General features: G+C 35.8%; 1 pseudogene; it reads left to right on the top strand.

Annotated features, from left to right (window-relative positions):
- The first annotated feature begins 3,580 nt into the window (after positions 1-3,580).
- The window catches only part of LOC145676599 (alpha-amylase-related protein-like), a 116,161-nt pseudogene continuing 108,090 nt past the window's right edge, over positions 3,581-11,651 (top strand).

Here is an 11,651-nt window from a genome sequence, read left to right as displayed (position 1 = left end):
ACTGCGATAAGGGGAAAGAAGGGGAAGGACTGCTAAGATTCGCTAGCCAGGTTTTGTGTCAAAACACAGCGCCAAGCTACAGTAAACGGACAATACGGGGACGCCATTGTATATTCTCGCCCAGACGCTAATTTTCCACGGTACGGCCCTGGTGCTATTATTGTTTTGATGTAGAATCTTTTCAACAACAAGTAAATTATATACTTACTTCAGCACCAACTGGTCTTCTTCAGAATATGCAGCACTTGGTTCAACGTGTGTGTGTATTTTTTTTTTAAAGAAAAGAGAAAAACAAGAAAAGATTTCAAGATAAAATTTCCACCACACTGCTTCTTTCTCGTCTCCTTTCTAATGCGCCCATCTAGCGTAATTTGTTTCCCAGTATAGTTCGAATTACGAATTTTCCACACAAAGTTTTTTTTTTTTTTTTTTTTTTTTTTTTTTTACCGTTATACGGTGCAACGTCACAGAATGAACGTTCAGAATTTCTTAAGAGTCCAACACAGTATGAGTAACGTGAACTTTTGAAAATGTGACAATATTTGTTAAATAGTGCTGAATTGGGTAGAAATATACCAACTTTTTCACAAAAGGGGCTGAAAATGCCAGCGTGGTACCAACGGGACGGTGAATGACAAAAAGAGCTGAATCTGGTATAATTGTACCAAGTGTGGCAACACTGAGTGCGGAGATTATGTTAAGAACGATATGATGCGCAGTGTGGTGTCACAGCGGATATGACTCAAGATAAGCGCGCCATAGACGCCAACATGTATGAAAGGTTTCTTTCATCATGCATCTTGAAAGAATTTTTTGCCCACACACGTACCAACATGCTATCCAACTTACTGAAAGTAGTTTGAGAAATGTGGAGACCATTCATCTTCAACGACCTTGGCATGCGACGGAGGAGAGACTCACGGGATTTCTTCCGCTGTCGTGATTGGCGGACCTAAATATAAAATAGCCACCTTGCATGAACGAGCCCATACACGGTAAACATGCATGCAGAACGGCAAAAACATCAAACATGTTTTCAGAAGATTTTGAAAACTTTCCACATGAATGAACGAAGCCATACACGATCAACTTGCCTGTGGTTTTATCATTTTTCATGCAAGTCGGGCTGTTTCTTCAGGCATGTGTTTACGTGTATGGGCCCCTATAGAAACAGGCGGAGGACAGTGGTCTGGAAAGCTAACTGTAAAGAATGTTTAGAAGCAGGGTTGCCACACTCCAGACTCGCGATGATGCCAAACACAGGTCTTAATTATGCTAGATTTTTGTAAATTATGCCAGATTTTCAAATTATCGTTCCTAATTAATTTTAAAGACCCGCCCCTACTTATCTTCATTATTTTAATGAAGTGTTTCAACTGTATTCATGTCCAAAGCTAATATGACGCTATCAGGAATGAAAATGAAATAAATTGGTAAAAATGGTACATTATAGGGGAGGAAGGTCGAATTTATATTTTATGAATGGATAACATTTTAAGAAACATATGCACAATATGCCGCTTCCGACACAGCCCTGAAGCATTTCTTTTATTGTATTACTAGCTGTCCCCCTGATGCTCATATCCCTCCCCTCTCAAGTTTTAAATTGAAAGGGACAGAAACATTCTAAATAATCACACATTCAGGTCTCAGTTGGCAGTAATAAAACTATGGGTAAGTAAATATGTTTTGTAGAGTCACGTTTTGCTATTTTTAAACATTTCTCTGAATTCAACAACAAGTTACAATCACGAAAATACTGACTAATTTCATTGCTCCAACCATCGCTTCAACTAAGAAGAATAATTCCAGACAGTTCTTGAACCATCGTTCGTTCTTTTTCTGTTCACCAGAGGGAAGAATGAAATTATGCTAGATTTGGCCAAGATGCTAAAGTCAAGATGTTAGATGCTAAATGCATGTGAATTATGCTAGATCTAGGACCAAGATGCTAGATATTTCTTCACTGTTTAGAAGAAGTATCTTGTTCTTCAGTTTCCAACTCGAAGATTGGTTTGGAGCAGCTCTTGAGGTATCGCGATCTTCTGCCAACCTCTTCATGGCCAAATAGTTGGGACAGCAAGTCCTCATTCTATAAAGACTATACATTTATAAACTAATTGTAAAAGCATAATGAAGAGCATTTATCAACACTAAAGAGTACGCAAGTTCTTACGCAATATAGTATACTTTGAAAACAAATGTGGTTTTAAGTGCTTCCTTCGCGGATCTCTCGGTGCAGAATCATTCTGATAACTTCTTGATGAAATAAAGAAAATCAGAGAATAAATTTTGTACCCATACATAATTTTACAAAACAAAGTCGACAAGAAACAAATCTTGGAAATTGAGACTAGACAAGAATTCGTCGAAATTTTCCGAGACAAGACAAGGAACTCTTATTACTTTTCTTGTCTCGTCTCTTAGACAACGCTACCTTTACGCCAAGGTTAGTGAAGATCGGGTAAACTGAATGAAGATTGCATACGAAATAACATGTCCTTGAGATTAGTATTACTATTTTAGGAAAAATAATGTATTGAGGACTTTTAATAAATCCGAACCATTCTCTTGTCGTAGTCTGGAGCTCCTGGGTTTGATTCAATTGACCATTATCTTGACTGACATTTTTCCAGACCCCTTTTAACCCCCAGCACATAACGTGCTTATATCTTTAAATACAGTCCCTGGTCGATACAGTTCTCTCCCTTAAGAGGCCTAATCACTGGAAAATTTAAATACCACTAATTTTACATCACTTCTTCAAATAGTTAAAAGATAATTCAAATGTTGGACAGAGCGCCTTGACAATATTATTTTGCATAAGGTACCATTATCAGGGGTCCCTCAGTAGCTTTCCGTTTCCAGCCATTTAGAAACGCGAAAATAAATATCGATTTTCTAAATGGCTGGAAGTCGGAAGCAGATAAGTGACTGGTGATAACGGTATCTCATATAAAATAAGCGAGGTCTTGTTCCACTTTTCGATTATCTTTTATCTATTTGAAGATATCACACAATTACTATAAAATTAGCGGTATTTTAATTTCTCCGTAATGGGGCTTGTTAAACACAGTCCTTCTATTTCATTATCATTGATCGCTAAATATTCTATGTGATTTTTTTTTTCATGCTGCTCCCAATATTTGTTGAATAAATAAATGATGTTCACAACATAGGTGTTTGAAACTAGCGACAATGTTACGAACATCTGCTAATACTCTGTAACCAATAACGAAACAACACTTTATTACATATTGGCACAGATGCAGCATGTGCGAATGTCATTGTAAAAAAAAAATATTGTCAAAAGAAAATTCTGCAGTCTCTGTAATTATAAGACAATTATCTTCTTTATGTGAAAAATAAGAAATGGAATTGCGGTAAAACGAGGTTTAGCATAGTAACAAGTGTACATAATGCCTATTGATTCAGCAAAGTGCATATTGATTCAGAACTTTTCACATATTTCAATATCTCTACTAATATTTATGATTAACGGACTTGATCAGATGCATTGCACATGTTCTTCACATATTTGTCTTACAGAAATTTAGCTGTCAATAATTCAAAATCATTTATGAGTATGATATTTCTTATAGCTCTAATACTGTTAGTGCTGAGTGGAAAATCGCAGAAAACTCCTCCAAACAATAATACAAAGCCTATTGTTCATCTGTTTGAATGGAGATGGCAGGACATTGCGGAAGAATGCGAAAGATTTCTGGCACCCTATGACTTTGGAGGTGTGCAGGTAGGACTAAAATAGTTGCCTCTGTAAAGTTAACTTCCAAAAGTTATTTTAGTGACATTTTTCAGTAAAGAAAAGTTTACATGTACATAAACGTTTGCAATAAATAATAATAATAATAATAATCAATAAGTTATTTGTGGACCTTAAAATCGCAGAAAACTACTACAATATTACTATACTATGAAAGGTAACCAAGAAAGTTCTGTTGCTTTTTATGGAGGTCTGTGTTGAATTGGCCCTCACACCGTGAGTTGAATGCGAATGGAGAAAAAGCGAAGGTCAGTTGTTGGTGTAGGTATATTCAACATACTTCCTGGCTGTGGCACTTCAGTTACACCGTGAACTTGCGTAAGGGCAGAGTGAACATGGGTCCTCCACAGAGCGTCAAAAAGGGCATACATGCTGTACGAGTTCATTCTGGAGTCAAACGCAGCTGCAGCGGGGAAGAAGATATGTCTGGCCTTTAATGAAGTGTCGTAACTACGCGGACACTGCAGCGGTGGTTTAACAAGTTTAAGAACGATGACGAAACACTCGAAAACGCACCGTGTGCAGTAAGAACAACACACACACACACACACACACACACACACACACACACATATATATATATATATATATATATATATATATATATATATATATATATATATATACAAAATGAAGATCTTCAGACAGCAATTGAGGCGAACAGTGGCGAGACATGTGAGAAACTGGAACAACAATTCAGGGTGAGTATAGAAACCATTCGGCAGCACCTCCGTCAACTTGAGAAGTACCACAAGTTGGGTTCCACATGATTTGACTTCGGGTTAGAAGGAAACGCGAGCAGATATCTGTATTTCTTTGTTGTCTGTTCTGAGGAAGGAGCTATTTCTGGACAAGGTGTTGACGTGTGATGAGAAATGGGTTCTGTATGCAACTCCACGACGCCTTCATTATTGGTTAACATCCCATGAACCGGTTCCAAAACAGCCGAAACCAGCACTGCACCAGAAGAAGTTCCTCCTACGTGTTTGGTGGACTGCTCGCGGCATCGTCCATTGGGAACTGCTATCATCTGATCAGAGCATCAATGTAGTTGTATGCTGTCAGCAGTTGAGCCATGTTCAAGAAAAACTCAAAACACTTGGAGCAACACTTCTGAATCGCAAAGGGGTCCTCCTGTTACAGGACGACGCTAAGCCCCACGTGGCTAGGATGACCCGGGACACCATTCTACTCCTTGGATGGGAAACACTATTTCATCCACCATACTCTTCGGACACTGCATCGTCCGATTATAACCTGTTCCATTTCTTGGACAATCACCTTAAAGGACACCAGTTCAAATCCTTAGTAGAGGAGCAATATGAACTTGATACCTTCTTCGCTTCACGGCCCACCAAACTTTACCGCGATGGAATCTAGGACCTTCCAGAACGTTGGCAGAAAGTCGTCGATGCTGATAGGGATTATTTTTGATCTTCCATGTACGTCGTAGATGACATATCGATTTTCGAAGGTGGTGGGTGAAAAAACAATATATTTTTTTTTTTGATTACCTTTATATGTTAGAAGTTAGCCCTTTCTCCCGGTCTACTGGCTAGTGCAGTGTATCAGGTTGGATTCTGGCGGAAACCTTTAACACGTAATGACGGTTTGGATTCCTTAAAGTACAGGAACACGTTTTGTTTAACCTCGGTGCTGGAAAGGGAATCTTATTTGAAACTAACCAATGAAACCTTCGTCACAAGTTGTTCTAAAACACGAAGAGACTACGTAGTTCTTTGATACTAAAGACCAGTAATACTTACTTCATCGGACGACATGCCTCAGCCGGTTGACATCTCTCTGCACTGCATTCAGAAACTGGATGACTGCTCCTTAATCCGATCTGGACGAATTTGGGATAGTGAATGTCATGGTTCAAATCTTATTCCTGCAAAGACAGGAAACGTTTCACAATGATCACTACATTAAATGCTACAAGCATACACATCATTACAACAATGCAATCCTATGTCTTCAACTTGTCCTACTAAGAGTACCGAATGGGTTTTATTTGTTCACTCCTTATACAAAATTTTATAAAGTCAAAATACACAGAAGAATAACCTTAATACGTAGAACATGTTTAATGCTTTATTTCTTTGTCTTATTTGATATAATGGCCCTTTCTTTGTCACTTCCTTTTACATACTTTGAATTAAAACTATATTGAATCGTTTGGTCTAATTTTTGTTTCGCCAAACCAATTATCACATTTAATTATGACAGATACAGTAACTGGTAAGATTTCAATCTGCTATTTTAGGCGTAATAAGAAATTTGTTTCACCTGAAATAGTGAATAATAAAAAAATGCATAAATGGACAGAAATTATACTGAAAGTGAGTTCGTCGCTTAGCAGTTCTGGCCCTTGTTCCTCGTGATGGTATGTTTAAAGGATGTACACTTTTATGTGCAAAAACTGTTTTCTGTTTTAAGCTGGCTTTAGAAAAAACATTTGACCTGTATGTATCTACGTTTGCGATTATATATCAAGAACCATTTGAGCATATTTTGCTGTGGTTTTCACTAGTATAATAGGCTATTTCCAAGGAAGGTTTTTACGTGCAAAATATTTTTAAAATTTTGATAATTAATTAATTATTACTTGTAATTAGTTGTTTGTTTCAAAGACAGAGTGAACTTGTTCCACTTAAATTCATAATTGATTTACTTGAATAACAATTCAAAGATAAATGATTGATTAGTCAATAATTATTACTGCATAGAATTATTGTTTATAGTATTATTGTCCACTTGTATAATTATTTCTAATTATTGATTCAATGATTGGTTTATTTGAATAGTAAAAATTCCAATAGTTGTACAATTATTGTAAGAATATTTTTCTTCTTTTCAAACTCTTTTTCTTTATGGAATTCTTACTTCAACAATATCTGGTTTACGTAAATAATTTATTAAAGGAATTATTGGTTTATTTAAACTATAACTCAAAGAATTATTGACCCATTTTAATAATAATTGGATGCATTGTTGTTTATTTCTATACTAATTCAAATATTTGTTGTATTATATTAAAATTATTCTAATAATTAATTATTTGATAAAGGAATGGATAGTTTGAACCAAGGATATTATAAAATAGAGAATCTGCGTATACAAGAAAATCGTGAACCCACCCATACTTCACAGTTTCGCCACACCCACTCTATCCGCCAGGCAAACTAAGATCGCAATGTTTTGAGACAACATTCATGGTGGAAACGAGAGTAGCCAATCAGACGTGACGATTCTCAGTTGGTTTTTGGTTTTATTGAGTTAATAGGATGAAGAATCATATGTGCAGATCCTCTATTTTATAACATCCTTAGTTTGATCACTTTAACCTAATATACTTTTCGTTGAAAGATAAATGACGAAATTCACAAACTATATTGATAGAATATTCAAATACGTCATTATTCAAATTTTACCAGAGATGCTTTTAAGAACTTCTTTTTCATTACTTAAAAAGAGGACTATCATACCTAGGTAAACCATAAACGCAAAGCTTGAGTTTAGTTATCTCCTTTTTCTTCTGTTACTATTTTGAGTTGAATGAATCTGTGATACAATGAATTCCCTGTTCTCGTTTAAAAGTGTCTTTTATTTGGTTAATTTGTTAGAATGTTATTAATAATAGAAAAATATACGTGGTATATGCTCACTTTTGGTTGTAACTGTACAATATATTTTTTTAAAAAAAACTTTTATGCAGATCTCTCCTCCAAGTGAAAATGTAATCCTTGAAACTAGGCCCTGGTATGAGCGTTATCAACCTATTTCTTATAACTTAGTAACCAGGTCAGGCAATGAGCAAGAATTTCAGGACATGGTGAAAAGGTGCAATGCTGTGGGTGTCAGGTAAGTAGTGATAGAATTTGGGGTGCACAAAAATTATAACATAGAACTTCGGAAGATAATTATTTATTATTTCAAATAAACAAAAATTTTCTAATAAACTTTTCTAGAAGAACAACTTCATTGACAACTATTGTCTTCAGTGTTCGAGAAATCAGCTTTCTCAGAACATAATATGAAATCTATGGAATCTATGTCATGCAGTTTGAGACAGTATCGAGGTGTTAATACAGATTAATCTAAATATACATGTTTACGAGTTGTGCAGTATCAAGACAGAGTATTGCAGAAGATGAAGTTCATCATCAAACGTATTTCTGTCAATGACGCAACTTACTCCTCTAAAATCTATTGTATTGGTACTATACACAGTAAATATGGTTGTGTTAATTGAACTCAATTTTAACACAGGGCAATAGTTGCAGCGTGTTAGTTCAATACAGACCCCGTGGTGTTGGCGTTTAACACAGGGGGTGTGTTACGTCTTTAGCACACAACCGGTATTGGGCGGTGTTGAAGTTGGATGTGTTAGTATTTTCGGTGTTGATTCGACACCGTGTCAGGGCCGATAGTGTGGAAAAAAAGTGTTGAGTGTTACTTGTGGCGGTGTTGCACCAACACGAAGAAAGTTACACTGTGTGTAGTGTGTTAATTATTTTGTATTAATATTACACTATGTCAGGTATCAATATAACACAGCCCCTGTGTTACTTCAACATCATTTTGTTATTATTTCAATACACAATCTGTGTCATAATTCAAGGTCAAAGTCGTAAAGTAACACTTTTTTGGTGTTAATTCAACACTCCCTGTGTTAAAATTCAAGGTCAGACGATCAGATTAACACTGTTTTTGGTGTTAAGTAAACTCCACTTCTGTGTTATTACGGCAACTCTTCCGGTGTTGAATAACTCCGTGTGTGGTATTGATGTCAACCATGTGTTGGAAAATCATGTGGTGTGCATGCTTACGCTTACTAAAGATTTTAAAATAAGAATAGTAAACTGGAGAACACTTCATATTGAAAATCTTCATAACAAATTTTGTTCCCCACCCCCAGCATGTATTGTAAAGCATTTTTTGATGATGCGAAACACAACCTTCACCAACGTCTTGTTCAAGAATGATAGGAAACTCTTACCTATATCCTTATAATATGTTTGCCTCTTGCAACGTACCCCGTCCCATAGAGTATGGAATAGAAGTGACGTTGGGTGGAAGTGAGCCGGGACAACTAATACTGCCCTACAAAACTCACTACACTGAAATCACAATTAAGTTCAAATCATTAGAGTAATAATTTCATGATTTAGTAAGGTAAAACAAGCTACTAATCGAAATAACTCATTACCTATCGGGTTTATAGGTCAGATGAATATATTGATTTTAGTTTTATAGCAAAGAAAAGCTGTATATTATCGAAAATATTTATATGACAAACTTGAAAGGATATATATATATATATATATATATATATATATATATATATATACTAGCAGCGTTCACCCCGCTTCGCTGCGGTCACCCCGGAACGCAATAAACTTTGTTACTTAGATAATTTTTACTTTTTCGCTTTCAAGTGATATTATATCGCCTGTCATTTATGTTAACCCGCCGAGTGACACGGTCATGCGGGTTGCATATAAATACGTTTATTTTTACCTATGATGAACTAACAAAGGATTTGTACGTTATGGACACTTGAATGGTCAATTATCTCAAGACACTGGTAATTAAAAATTAAAGTGATATGATAAAAACCATCTAGGGTCCAAATCCTAATAACCCCCCAAAAATGAAAGAAATTGGTTCAGCCGTATTAGCGTGATGAGCGGACAAAGGATTTGTACGTTCTCTTTTATATATATAGATATATATATATATGTATATATATATATATATATATATATATATATATATATATATATATATATATATATATATATTACAATCTCTATTCTTACAACATAATTTAATATATTGCTATTTTATATATATTATCAAAGCATATAATTGAGGTGAGGTGATTTTGAGTTTTACGTCCCGTTCAGCAGCGAGGCTATATGAGACGTGGACCTACTGATTAACGTGGAATCCGAACTATATGAGCTCCCGCTGGGAATCGAACCCGGGTCTCCCAGAGAGCATATAATTGAGTCACTTACCAATGAGTAAAACTGCTTGTCCCTTTTACAACTCATATAGGTGCTTCAATAATCTTCTATATAATATATTTTCACCCTTCTTCATAGAATAAAATGTTCTTGCGAGAAATAGAGAGAAAATTCCTTTGTGTACGTCATAGAATTTCTACTTAACGACCAGATACATAAGGCAAACTGGCCAACCACTAATCACATCACTCGAAAAGAACCATTCCAGCAATACGGAATACAACTTCACTTCACAAATTGTCTAATGATGAAACCTTGTAGAAGGAACATAGCACAATAATAATTTAATGTAGATTATTATATAATTCACACTCAATACTAGGGTTTCTTTTCACGGTGCTAACATATATTACGATAATCTCCCTCCGAGCCATGCCTTTACGTCTTTTATCTAACAGCACAAGGTTTCCAAAATTCGATGTGTTCCACCTGATACTTTAAGTAGCTATATTAACCCGTATCCGAAACAGCAACCGGCAGACAGCGTAGTTCCATTTTCTGGCACCACGGCGCTGCGAAACTGAAATATTATCATAAGTAAGGCCCGGATTTTTATGTTTTTACATATTTTTTCCTTTGTATGTACGCTGGTGAAAATATGAAATGTTCGCAAATTACGAAGTAAAGAGCCATATAAACCAAAATCACGTTACATATTTTTACATATTTTGAAGTCTGTTACATATTTTCCGTCTACTGTACATATTTTTACATAAATTCAGTTTCCTTGCTCCTTTTCGCTAATTTTCTTTAAATAATACGGAAATAAAAATAGGCCTATATATGGAACAATAACTGAAAAAGTACTTTATTTAAATATCTGTATTTTTTTCTCACTTTGTTCAACCGATTTGCATTGCGGGAAAGCTGGATTAAAACAAATCATACACCCTACAATATGCAAAGAAACGTAGTCAGTTATCGCTTACAATCCTGAAAAAAAATGTTTTTTATATATAAAGAAAGAAAACAATATAAGGATTTTTGTCCTTATCGCCTTTGCAAGCAGACGCCACTCGGATATGTACCGACAAAACAAACTAAAATGCACACAGTTGACTGGCTCTCTCATCTTTTTTTTTTTTTTTGTATGTGCAACCTCTACGGGTGTGGGTGGGGGTGGCGATGAGAAGGAGGTGATTGGAGCGGCTAGGCTTTATCACTTGTTTCTTAAATCGAATAAAAAATCTCTTTTGTATAACTCGATGGCTACTTCGCCACTTCTTCCTTCAAACAAAGGGAAAAAAATTCAGTTTCGCAACCGGTTTGTTAGTGTGCAGCTTGTGACCGAGTCAGTTTGTTTCTTGTTTTCAATGATGGCTTCCTCTTTAGCGTCAAAATTGGAATCGTGGATAGCTATGGATGACGCTTATACCACAGACGGTAAAATTGTATTTTGTCAAGTATTCGATAAGAAAGTGGGTTCAAGGAAGTCGCAATTGGACCAGAACACGAAAACAGCTATTCACATGAAAAACAAGGTGTTACAGCGTGCCACAAAGCAAAAACTTTTAACCCAAACAAAACCAGCATCTGAAAACAGCAGTGAATTTTACAAAGACCTTGCCAATGCGTTCATAGCAGCAGAGATACCGTGGTATAAATTGCAAGTCTCACAGTTCGCGTCCCTTTTTAAAAATATTGCAAGAGAGACATTTCTGACGAATCTACTATCCGCAAAAATTATTTGGATGTGTGCTATGAAGATACTATCAAACACATTCGAGCTGAAATTGGTGATTCCCATATATGGTTTGCGGTGGATGAAACTACAGACGTATTAAGACGTTTCATTGCCAATTTGGTAGCAGGAAAGCTTGACCCTGATTCTC

The sequence above is a fragment of the Thermobia domestica genome, unplaced genomic scaffold, assembly GCF_964235325.1.
Source record: "Thermobia domestica unplaced genomic scaffold, izTheDome1.hap1.1 HAP1_SCAFFOLD_238, whole genome shotgun sequence".
Classification (NCBI taxonomy): domain Eukaryota; kingdom Metazoa; phylum Arthropoda; class Insecta; order Zygentoma; family Lepismatidae; genus Thermobia; species Thermobia domestica.
Note: the sequence above shows the minus strand (reverse complement) of the source record. Positions and strands in the feature narration are given on the sequence as shown.